The sequence below is a fragment of the Anopheles coluzzii genome, chromosome 3 (genome assembly GCF_943734685.1).
Source record: "Anopheles coluzzii chromosome 3, AcolN3, whole genome shotgun sequence".
Classification (NCBI taxonomy): domain Eukaryota; kingdom Metazoa; phylum Arthropoda; class Insecta; order Diptera; family Culicidae; genus Anopheles; species Anopheles coluzzii.
Genome location: NC_064671.1, coordinates 74,261,044 through 74,274,295, shown reverse-complemented (window position 1 = coordinate 74,274,295; position 13,252 = coordinate 74,261,044). Strand labels below are relative to the sequence as shown.

Below are 13,252 nucleotides of genomic sequence, written 5' to 3'. Positions count from 1 at the left end.
GATTGTAAATTAAATTATTTTTTATATAACATATTTACATTAAATTTAGCTTTTTCGAAACAAGGCAAACGATTCAAAATTTTAAATATGCCTGAAATGTACAGAAGTGAAAGAGCTCCATTGGAGCCAAAGCCTCAATAAACTATTCCAACAACAATATGTCTGAAAATCGAACGCCCTCCTCGGCCACGTAATTTATGGATGAACCCTATAGAACAATTCAATTACATTCATTGTCCTGAAGTCATTTCACTCCGATAATGCAACAAAATTGGAATAAATCTCCCAACAAAACAGTTCCGACGACATTGTATGGGCGAGATCCGACGCACACCGGCACAATACATCCGACAGTCGACGAGTGCCGCCTGACAGCGGTCCTAACCTAACCTTATTGAAAAATTTGATTCCCACCCAACCTCATCGGTCTCACCCCACGGTCGTAAAGCGCATTGAAATTGTGTTGGCAAAGTTTATCTGAATTTCATTTCCGCCGTGTCAAGGTGCGCGCTTGACTGGGTGGATGGGTGGCCAGATACGGCCATTGCCTGCTCACCGCCTTCACGGGGGGAGATTGGTAGGACCTAAGAAGAGCCTCCCCTGCATGGAAGAAGTGTGTCCAAGAAGACGGTGAAGCTGATTTGCACGGAATATTGATCCTAATGTGAACGTGTGCCGGAACGGAAGTTACTGCCACACCTGCCAAGGTACGGGGAGACACGCCATATAGCGTCGGCGACATTTGCATATAGATATGCGCAGCAAACAGCGAATCTATTCTTCTAAACCGGTGTGTTACCGGCGTCCGGTGTCTATGTGTTGAGAGAGGCAACCAGCAAAGAAGCGCAGCGCAACTTGTTGCAACGTTCGTGTGCACGCCATCATTGCCAAATAGGGCATGAGGGGTCGCGTGTTTGGTGTGGTGGAAGCGAATAAAAGACAATTTAAAATCCCCCATGTCCTCGCACGTAACCATGCCACTGAATGGTGGAGAAGCCTGCCAGCGACAGATAGAGGAACTATTAAATGGAATAGTTTTTCTTCCGACTTCCATTTCCCGCACCGAAGAATACTGGAATAGTAGTTGGCGATGGGTCATTGGTCAGGATCTTTGAAACATAAGCCCCCCGCTGGGAGGACCCAACATTGTAGACGGTATATGAACGAGCGGTGGATGTTGTTTCGAAACAGTGCCACAATAAAACAATAACAGTCGAAAGCGAGCAAGCGAGCTCGTGCTGCGAGTGACATCTGCCATAAATTATGGCATCTTGCAATACCCCCGCGTGCCGTGCTGTACGCATGCCACAGAGCACAACTATATTCAGGATGGAAAGCATCTCCGAGACATTCTGGTGTACAATCAAGAGTAATGCAGTCACACAAGAACTCCCCACAAGAACCCGGGGAGTTCCGTTTTGTTCCTTATTTGTGACGCCCGTCTGCCTACTTCCCAGCTGGTTGTGGGGACATTAGATCTACCACGGCAGGTTTTGCCGTTTCACGTGTCCTTGTAGTTTCTCGCTTTCTCTGTCTCAGTTATGCTACCATTTATCATGAACTTATGAGGAATGTCCACCATAAGTTATTCTTTACAGTTTTGGAGCGCCACTGGACGTGGTTCGTGTGTATCGAAGACAGTTGGTGTAACGGTCATTTCTTAACAGTTTTGGACAAGGATGATGTCCCTTTGCTTTGGAGCGGAACTCTGGAGGAGTTGTGATCCAAATCCGAGATCAAATAGAACAGTATCAGATATATTCTTCTAGAAGTTGATTAACTTCAGACCACTCCTCACACACTCAGGCTATTCTATTCCAGAGCACAAAAGGCAGAACTATTGCAGTCTAGTAGTGGCACTACCGATACAAACATCTCCACGATGTTTTCTGACATACTGCTGTGTCTGCAAACTTTCGCTAAACAAGAAGCCCGCAGTCGATCTGATCTGGTATGGTATACTACCCGTCTCGAGCGGACATGAGCGAATAACAAACCAATAGTTCTCCTCATACCTCAATAGCTCGGTACCGCCGTTGTTAGCCGCGGGCTTGATAAATGACTTCCGCTGATGGACGTGAAACCATCAACCCATCACGGACACAATAGACTGTGTAGTAGCCCCCACCAACACAATGGTGGTACTGCCAGCCAGTCGACTGAGTCTTCTTTTGCTTCTCCACGTATCTCCACCTCATACCCGACAAGATGATCCACAGTACGAGGGGGGGACAGCAAAATAGCGAAGGATTTGTTGTCTTGTAGTATAAATATCTGCTGCTCGCCTGCTTCCACCACACATCTGCTGCGTCCGAGAAGATGTCCTTTTTGGAAAGCAAACACTGGTTCACTACTATCCGTGACAGACCAAACGCAACCATTAGCTCCTTTTCTACGGGTGTGTGCGGGATGAACCTTGAAGTAGCATATAATTGACAGAACCCATGAAATATTCATTGCTTGGGAGCGTTGTTTTTCTTTTCTTCAGTTTTGCCACGAAAACAACGCAAAAACAACGTCAGCGGAGTTGCTTTTTGTTTCCTTTTCATTTGACTATTTCGACATTGCGCAGGATGCGCGAGAATGATGCAAATAAAGCAAGAACAGGACAAAGTTGTTTCTCTGGAAGGCAAAGAATGAAAATCTTTGTGCTATTTTTAATTGTCGAAACGTTTTTGGGATACATTCTTCTGTTTCACTGATTGGAATTCCCTGTTGTTGTTTGCTTCCATTCGAAACAGAAACCAAAATTAAAGTATTTCACCACTTTAGTATGCTCTTCAAAGTTGGATAAATACTAAATAGCAAAGACAGAGGTTACAACCTCCCTCCTCCGCTTGCTAAATGACTGTTTCTAATCGGAGCATCACATCACACGCTCCCTTGCGAACAAACCGTATCCCTTTTCCTAATTGTCACCCTTTCTTTTTAACCCTATATTGCCCCATCGACAAGTGTGCACCAAAGCGATACATTGAGGGTGCTACACCTTCCCCGCTGCAGGCGCTAAAAGCTGCCTGTTTCTTATCTGAAACCGAACACACCAGCAGTATGCTGATGTGTTTGGAGAATTGAAAATTATCGAGCGGAAAACTAATGCGCTACCAGAGGGCGCAAACATACGAAACGACGTTAGCCGCACACCGTAGTATGCAGCATCAATTTAGATCGCTTCGATTGCGGTTCGACGCGGAAAAGCATTGCGACGTCCTTCTTCCACCCCCTCCCACCCTCCCCCCCCCCCCCTTTTATCTCTTCTCTCTCTCCCTTCTCTTCTCTCATAACAGTGGTACTCGACCGTATCATAAAAGGGCTTTTCGCCACGTAAATTTTGCCGGCCCGGTTGAGCTGCGAGCGAAAGGAAATTAATAGCATCAAGAGCAAAAAAAAACACATAGAACAAGTGAAGGGAAATAGCACACACACACACAAGTAAACTACCTTTCCTAAAGCACACATACACCACCGAACCCACCTCTCTCCATGCGCTGAAATGATAAAGCACAAAGCTAGCGAGGAGGTGTCGTGCGGATTGCATACTTCAATTAGCGCGAGTGTTTCACCAGTGCGCGCCCGCAAAGTAGGCAACCCGCGTAGCAAAATTACATTGAAAGCATATTCTGCAGCGAGTTTGCCCCAACTAGTTTGACTGATTTCCTAGTAACACAGACGTAGGTGTGCTACTCTCGCTATTAGTACCTAATGAAGCCGGGATTCATCACATTGCTACTTTTGCCTGGATGGGAACGCGCAATTTCGCAGGAATTTTGTGGGAAAAATTTACATAATTCGCTCGCCTGTAAAAAGCATTGCGAGAGAGGCATGAATTCTATAGTCGACAAACGGAATATGTGAATAGTCGACAAACGTGATGATGAAGCTACGCCCAGCTAGTCGTTGCCAGCCTGTACGCGTTAGGTCCCGATTTTCCAGGCTGTTCCATAATCCTCACCATACACACAGACACACACACACACACACCATCCACCACAGTGTGCTGATAAAGATCATTAAAACCCACCCTGGCACACTGCTATCACACACCGTCAACGGGCACAGAAAGAGCTTTGGATTAAAAGTGCTACCTTCGGCGTCCCAAAAAACACTAGCGCCTATCGTCCATTGACCGTGTCGTCTCGTTGCTGGTTTTGAGGTGTTAGTTTGTAATATTTTGCCGGGCATAGAAAACAAAACCCTTTCCTTTCTCGCGACTAAACCGCCGGGACGGGGAGTTCTTACTGACGCACTGTTTTTCGCCTACTAGAGCGCTGCAGTTTTCGCGTGACTTCTGCTCCATTTGGGACATCATCTGCCTGTACTTGGGCACGACAGATTTCGCACCAACGACACACATGGGCGTGAGATTTGACCACATATTTTCATCCAGCGTCCAACATGGGCTTCCAGGGTTTTTTTTCTCTTTTTGCTGGAGAGCTTTCAGAATGAATTCCCGACAACAACAACAAAAAAAACATCCTCCAAGTCTCCCCAAAAAACTCTGAGGAAAGGGTTACCAACGGAGACAGCGTTTTTGCTTTCCATCTCCATTCTAGCCTGTTCTTTTTTTGTGCCTCGTCTATTGTACCCTTGCATCACAACATTGCAAAAGCAAATGGAATCCAGAGCCAACGGATCCGGAGTGGAGTAAACACACAGACACACAGACACCTACTCGGACAACCGCAAGGACTCTGGGCCGCAGAAATCCCGTATCCTTTTCAGTAAATGTTGAGGTTTTGAGGTTGGACTATGCTGTACTGGAGTGTACCATACTCCTACGCCCGGCCATGTAATCTCCCCCCCCCCCCCCCCCATATGCCAACGAAGCGCATTCAATTTTTTCCAGTAAAACTCAGCATTACTGTATACTCCCTTTCCCTAGTCCACCCTAGTTTCACCCTTGCTCGTCGTGCAGGAATGTGGTGAACTGGATGTAAAAAAATCCCAATCCCAAACTAACTGACATATTGGACCACCTACAAAACCTAGTTGTAGAATTTGCGTTGTTGTACATGGTGCTTTTCTTTATCTTCCAACATCCCATCCCCTGAACCCAACAGAAGAAGCTATTCAATGAGATCTTCTTTTGTTAGCTAATGCTTCGGGGCGAACTGCACACCATCGTGTGCCTCGAGATTTTGCCTTTTGCTCCAAACAAAACGTGGACTTGGTACTTACTGCCGATGGAAAATGCAAATTGTACTCCAAAACCATTGAGCTGCGCATTTGTAATGCATCCCCCCTCCTCTGTGTGTGCTTTTTGTTGGTTGGTACCATCTCATCATCATCATCATGATTCGGCTCTTAATCCACGAGGACGGTTATTATGCTGATCGTTTTTCTGCAGCAATCAGCTCAAGTGATTAGTATCCGGCACAATAAGCTGCCTCCAAATTATTCGATCGAAGAGTAAATCACACCAAAAAGTGAAGGTTTCTTTTCAGACCCGTTCGTTTTCATTTTATTTGACCATTTAAACGGAGCTTGTTAGCATTTAATTCCTATCAAAAAGTACTATTTTGATTGGTTTGAGTTGGTTTTTTTCATCATTTCTCTTTTGCTTTTTTTTCAATAAAGAAGCAACACTGCAGCAGATTTCCATCCGTTTTCCTTTCATTTGTTGAGATTGGAGGAAGATGGGGGGCCAGTAATTGAATGACCTTCGAAACCATTAGCGCCTTCAATCATAAACGTTCGCATCAATGAGGCGTACAATTAACGGTTGGTGTTCCGTAAAATTGTGTAATTTCCAGTAATTTCACACTGGAAAAGAAAGGTAAAGCGCTTAACGCTTCAGTGGAGTCTGTTCGGAGAAATTGATTTATCTCGATTGTGTGTTTGTTTCATTTACCGAAACAGCAATGAAATACCAAAAAAGTGAATTGCCACGGACACACGCACGCACACAATTCGGTGACAAATGAACGACGCGCTGGAAGTCATCATTCATCGCTTCTTTTCGTATTCGTATGCTAATGCCTTCCGCGGTAGCCCGTGTTCCGCGGACCGTACCCGAAGATGGTCATAGACAAGGGGGCGCTGCATGCAACAGCATCTTTCCGTTGCGTGAAAAAAAGAATCATAAATCTTTCATTCTGCCCCGTTTTCATGTGAAGCACCGTCTTTTTTTGTTGTTGTATGCCTCTCATATTCTCTTGTCCGCCACCCAAGCGACGATTATGGATGACCACGCATCCACCAAACTGCCCGGGGTCGACCGGATGGGGTGGTGCTGGAGCCCCTAGGAGTTGGAAGCAGCAACATTCATTCATTGCCTTCGCCTTCTGTATTATTGCTCGGAGAAAAGTCCATTATTAAATGCACACACACTCACACAGAGCCATTTTAGCAGCTTTATGACTGTTGTGTGTTGGCTGTCGCTTTCAGTTTTCACTGTTGCTGCTGCGGCCTGGTAAGATAGGTTCATTGCCGTTGTTTATATGACTTCTTTCCCGGGGAGCTCCGGCTAGATAGAGAGTGGCCAGTGAGCCACCGCGCGTTCGCGCTCGAGCGGGGCATTGTTGTTAAGCACAATTGATATGGGTTTATCGTCGAACGTGCCTTTGGGGTGAAATTGATTGTAATGCTTTTTTGAACTGGAGCATCATAACCACCGCCCCAAAAACACTTCTTTCGTTGACTACCGTTTTTAAACTGTACAATAAACACGTTTCTCTATGAGGTTGTTGAGACGGTTGGAAGTGTATGATTTGCTTTTAACTAGAACAATAACAACGATTGAATTGCATGATTTTTTAAGGACTAAGACCACTCTCATCTATTCTATCTATCTAGTATTTGTAACACTAAATCAATCACTGTGCTATTACAATCCTGGTACTTCCAGCTTATCCAAACTTTAATGTTCAATCAGAAGGAACAGACACTCAAATCATAAAATTGTGTAAGTCATAGGCAGAAACAAGCAGAACAGAGCAGCACTCTTTATTTGCAATCCAAACGCTTGAACCGGAACAGTTACACACATACGGTACACGGACGACACGGACGGCTGTTGGAAATCGATATGGAAAAATAATTCAAACCCCGGGCCCAATCAGGGCTGAGTGTGTTTATGTAACAGCGAACGAGCAGCGTATTAGATATGGCAGGGACGGCGGAGGAAACAGGGAAAATGGAACGAAAAGTAGCAACATCATGTTTTTTGTCGCCCTCTCAATGAGTCCCGCCGGATGAATAATTCTGGTTAAAAGGAGGAAGTGGATTTGACAGGGTTTCTGATGCGATTTGAGTTGGGAAATTCAGAATTGAAATATTTTATTGTAGTAGTAGTATATCATTAATATGTAGAAGACGAGATAAACTTAAGGACCAAAGGCACAGATTCGCGTGTTTTACTTCTAACAGTCAAGCGTGAATTATTCCCTTTATTTCGTTGACAGTTCACATCTTTTGACAGTTGTACGAAAGCGAAGGTCCATCATTTGACGTTTAAGGCCTAAAGATGACATTTCAGTTTCTGTTTCTGGCAACACATATGATTTTCAACACGTCCTAGCAGATGTGATTGTACAGTGCGCAACACAACACGTTGTTTGAGTTTATTTTAAATTTGACAGTGTAATGACTACTGATTTTACAACAATTAACTGACAGAAGGCAGAAGACCGATGACTGAAGAACTGAAGGCGAAAGAACTGCAGACGGAAGAACTGAAAGCTGAAGACTTAAGGTGAAACGCTAAGGATGTTGCTTAAGCAACGATCCAGAGCAGAATAGTCCTTGATTGTGACATTTCATACGATCGCACAGTTGACATTACAGTGATTTTCAAGCCAGTTTCGAATGTAACCATTGTTATTCACCGCATCCAAGATGTTTTTCAACAGCTGTCAAATGATTTATTTGCTTCAAAATGAAATTTCAGTTTCAACACACGGTTTTCAACACATAAAACAACTGTCAAACTTAATCCAGCTTGAGTCGTGTTGAAAATCATGTTGGAGAAATTTAAAATTATTGTAATGGAAATGAAATGTCAGATTGATGTGAATTAACATCTAGCACGCGGTGAATAACAATGTTTACATTCGAAAGTGACTTGGAAAACGCTGTATTAAGGTCATAAATCATTCGAATAATTTGACACTATGGTCATATAGGTCAAATTTGCCCGATTTAACAACAGCAAGAATGACTCATTGTTTAAAGAGTTCAAAATTCAATATCGAAACATTGGTATACATTTGATGTGATTCAAATAATTTAATAACCAAACATTTGTAACTATCTCGCCATTCAGAATGAACAATCCAGTATCAAGTAAGTGTCAAACTGAACGCAAAATGAAATGTAAACAATGCTCTTTTGGGAATAGTACCATTGTGCTGTTCATAATTTAACCAAATTAACTCCTGTTTCTGTGTCAAATAACACATGCCAGTAAAGTTTTACCGTTTGTCCTTTAAAAACTGAATTTTAAATCCGTAACAAAACTCAGTTTACATCAACAGATCAGCCGGATAGAAACCCTGCACGGAACACCCATCATGGGAAGGCCGAAAAGTAGCGAAGAAGGCAAGATCAATTTTCATTCCCAGTTTTGCAATTTGCTTATCAGTGCCGGCAAACACAGAGAGCGGGAAAGTGGGATACGGGATTCATATTTCAAAGCTTACACACAAATGGATGACAATATGGTGTCCAATTTGAAAAGTGATTTATCTGCCATTGTTGTATTACGTAAATGAGACGTAAAGCAAACAAAAGTTAGGTGGAAAAAAATCACCTAAATAAGAACCTGATGCAAAATAAACAGCTTTTCCCCCCCAAAACGAACCAGAGTAGGACTAACTTTCAATAAACACTAACCCAACGAGAAACCATAAAACCGCCGATTGTAACAAACTCCCTCCCGCCACATAAAACACCCGTCGAAATCAGTACTAATATTACCCTTCATTTTTAGTTACCGGGTTAAACCCTTCCGAATGAAGAAAAAACGATTGTTCCTGTACAGTGTAGAACACACATAAGGTCCTCCTCCCTTTGCCCGTACCACCTAGTCGACCGGAAGCGGACGGCTCTCTAGTGGTGCCCTATGGATGTTCCTTGCCATTTCCAACGTACAAAAAAAAAATACAAAAACCTATGGTTTAACTTTACCGGCGTACGGTTTATGTGTGCGAATTTCATGTTCAAGAGAAGCGCTGCTGCTGGCTGTGGGTAGTGACACACAGAGAGAAGAAAAAAATCGATTTTGCCATGCTCAAGCATGGGAGGTAAAGTACTACCGAGCACCATCCCCCGCCCAAGCATGGGTCGCACATATTGATGTGAAGTCGTTCTCACATGCACAGGCCTCTTCTGTCCGTATTCTTCCCAGCCGGAAGTGAAACCTCCCTCACCGCCCATTGGAGGATACACTCGGGATACTCAACCGTTGACAGGAAAGGAAGGGAGGAAACACTTCAAACCCTAGTACACACAACCTGCCAGTGTCTGTGTGTGTGTGTGTGTCCCGCGTCCGCTCCAGTCCCTAACATAAACGCCCAACGTGTAAGGGACCACACACCGATGACGTGTCACCCCTCTAACACACACACACAGGTTGAACTTTTCGCGAATCTTTTGTACAATCCTCGGCACTCTGCTTTAGTGTTACCCCTTATCTTAGCTTACCGACCACACCACGCTCCTTGTTAGACATCACACATACGTTTGCTTCTTCTGCTTCTTGCGATCAAAACCGCTTCAAAATTGGGGACATTACATTTTGCGCTTCTGTCTCCCAGACGGTGAAGCTACAGCTTGGTAGCTGCTAGTGGAGAATTTAATGATTCGTGGTACTGCCACTGCAACTACTACTACTACTACTTCCACAGTAAAGAGGCAAGGATCTTGTCTGATCAAACAACGTTTCCCACGGTTCGACCTCTTCTCGGATCCTGCCAACTTCGAGAGCACTGAAGGAAGGCGTGCAATCAACGATGACAGCTAGACGGTGTGTGTGTGTGTGTGTGTGTGGCTCCAAACGTTTTGCTTCCACCGGAAGATGTACCACACACCACCCGTCATCATTTTATCTAGTTACAGCACAGCCTCCACCATTGCTCAAACCAACCTCCTCCAAAAAAGTGCATCATTATCGAGCGTTCCGGGTGGGTCGTTTCTCCGAACATCCTGGGAGTTTGAGATGGATTCGATGCTCTAATAACCGCCCTTACACCTCCTCCTCCCACACCAACTCCAAAAAGTGCATTTAACGATGTGCCGCCCGAAATAGAAGTAACAGGAGCTATTCGCAAGACTTCAGAGAATATCTCGTCTCCAGAAATTCAGCACGTAAGGTAACTCTTTCAAGTGATTGCTTCTTCTTGGAGCTAGTAGTGAAGCGAGTCGGAATTCTGGGTTAGACGAACTTCAGGAGCATTGCATTCAACTTTTCCGCTGGACAACTTCTGGGCATGATGGTTTTGGTTTTTGGAGTTCCAAAGTTTCCTGTGCGAGGTGGCGCTCCAGACGCTTGGTAAAGGTTTGTCGTGTCCGATACAACAGTGTGCAGCGTGAGCGCAATTAATCATACACCAGGGTTTCTGGAGTACCCAATGTTGCTGAATTCTTATCCATAGAACAACTTGCCCACTGCACCGTGAAAGTCTTAAAAAGTCTTACTGAAAAACTATCAATCCAAAACGATTAAAAACGGCTCTGCCGTCTTATTTTTTTCTTGCCAGAATGCATCACGTTGGACTTTTTCCAATCATCATTGTTTCATTTTCCTTGGGCTTCTAGGGCCTTAGGACACGGCGAGCAGAGGGAAAATTGAAAAATTGCACACACACTCGCGCTCGCGAAATGACTCAATCTCGAAAAGTCTGAGGTACGGCATTCACAGCATTCCACCAGCACACACAACACACCGTCAATTCTTCCTTCTTCCTAGACAGCGAGTTTCCCGCAACAACAGCAGCAAGCACAGGATCACACAGCCCATTAATCACCCATCGCCCATGTGTCAGAACAATTTAACCAGATATTCCTCATCGGCTCATCTCGTGCGCGCAACCACAACCCGAAGAGAACCCAACCAAGCTGCAAGCAAGAATGGGCGGCTGCTGCTGTTGCTTTCCACGTTTTCCTTGATCGGGGAGAACTGTGATGAAGCAGCAACAGCAAAAAGTAGGGCCATTTTCTTGATTAATTTATTATTGTTGCCGCTCGGTTGCCGGCGCTTTTCCCAGCAACCTTCCCATGCCTCTCCAATAGTTCCTCCAACAGGGAGGAGCGGAAAAACACGCCACACACACATTACTGTTGCAGCAATATGCTGCTGACGGTGTACTCTCTACGCGGCCGTTTCTTCCCCGAGCATCGCCAACTCCAAAGGAGAAATATGACCTAAACGGGGACGAGGTTTTTCCTCGACTCTCTGCAACGTGATCGTGGAGCTCTGGAAACAATTAAAAGAATGTGCATCATGCTGCTGCTGCTGCTGCTACTTGAGCCGTCTCTCTATAAGCCTTCACAGACAGGTTATGTGTTTTTCTGGGCTTCCACAAAATTGGAAAAGACTCGCCGAAACATGAAACAAAAAAACACGTGTGCAAAAATGGATATTAAAACTATGCGCCCAGACACAGACAATTGTTTGCACAGCTTTTGCTTCTTCAAAGCCGTGGAACGTGATTGGGTTTGGTTTGCACAAGGAAAAACATGGTTAAAAAAATGAAATCCAAATAAAGCCTGAACCAGGTTCAATTAATGATTTTGTGGTTTCTTGAGACGTGCGGCATGACGGCAACACATGTTTATGTGCGATAAATCACGTACTTTTGAAGCAAGATTGCATCAAAATGTGTGGAGTAAAAATGGGTAACCTTAAAATTGACCTTTAAAAAACTCTCCCGTTTTTTTTTTAAATCCACACCCAGCTGCGCATCTCACACATCGCCTGGTGTTTGCTTAGGACTTCCCCCGCCTGGCTGTGCAATGCGCAAACAACGCCAGCAAAGGGAAGGTTCCTAAAAATGCAAACAGACCCCTCTTCTTATCCCGCTCTCTCTCTCTTTCTCTCTCTGGCTATTTGCCTTTCAAGATCTGTTCCGAGACCCCCTCCAGCGACGAGATACTGGACTATTAATTATCCCGTGCAAGATGGGTAATTATTTGCTTTCATGCGATGCTACTGTGACGAGGGGAACACACGGTAAGACTAAAGGAGCTAAAATAAATTTGTTTTATCATTTATATCAATAAAAACAGCGACTCTAACTGGCTGCGCACCACAACCTGTCGTACCCACACAATAATGAGAATAATGCACTAAAAATGGTGCGTTGTTCGCACGCCAAAGCTGATTTCCCTGTGAAATTCACAGCAGAGTTCACAGAAACACAAATGTGTCCTCCACCGCAATAAACCACGACAGAGCGGACCTCCAACCACACACAACAAGCATGCGCGATGCGCTTGATGGTTTGATAATTTTCCACTTAATTACCTCTCAAAAAAAAAGGGCGATAGGTACACCACACACCACGAGAAATATGCTACATAACCTGCCATATATTTCATACCGCGCAGCAAATAAGGTTGGCCACCACGCCACACACCACCAGACGGGCATAAATTCTAAACCAGTAAAACAAACCATTTATCCTCTTGGGCGGAAGTGAAATCATTCCCCTTCTTCTCTGGATTGAGGGGAGGGGATTGGAGGGAAAAGGAACAGTGCGGTGCCTCAGCAGCTGATCTGATTAGCCGCATTAAACAATCCTATCTAGCAAATTACCTGATTGCAAATTGTATTTCACCTGGCTTTTCCGGGGTCGCGGCACTGCTCCAGACACTGCTGACTGCGGCCATGCAGTTGTATTAGTAGGGGGGGGGGGGGGATGGGCAAAAAAGAAAAGCTGCCAACCACCACCCACAACACAGCACAGCACGTACGGTGGTCCCGGTCCGAGGGGCAAACACGGTCATTATTTATCCTTTTATAGCGGGAAGCTGTGTATGAGCATCGTGCACAAGGGTCCGAGTTCGCGCCCCCCAACAAACTCATTGAAACAAACAAAAACAAGAAGGAAAAACAAGAGGGAAAACTCCCAGGGCGAGGCGGACTAATTTCTCCTATCAAATAATACGTCTCTTCTTCTGCAACGGGTCGAGAGTACCTTGTATATTTCATTTTGAGCCGAGCGAGAGAGCAAGTGGGAAAGACGAGGTGAGCGAGAAGGAGAGAAAAAGATGATCAATTTTCCCACTTTTCCCATGCATGCAGCGGAAAACT

The 13,252-nt window shown here is 44.7% G+C and overlaps 1 protein-coding gene across 4 annotated transcripts in view; it reads right to left on the bottom strand.

Moving 5' to 3' along the window:
* The window catches only part of LOC120956266 (catenin delta-2), a 42,763-nt gene that overhangs the window by 18,626 nt on the left and 10,885 nt on the right, over window positions 1-13,252 (bottom strand). The window contains exon 1 of one of the 4 annotated variants that reach the window (XM_049610237.1): window positions 6,325-6,337. The exons of the other annotated variants lie outside the window; for them this stretch is intronic. The gene's annotated coding sequence lies outside the window, so the exon portion shown is untranslated. Of the gene's footprint in view, window positions 1-6,324; window positions 6,338-13,252 lie in introns of those variants that run through there. 4 annotated transcript variants of the gene reach the window in all.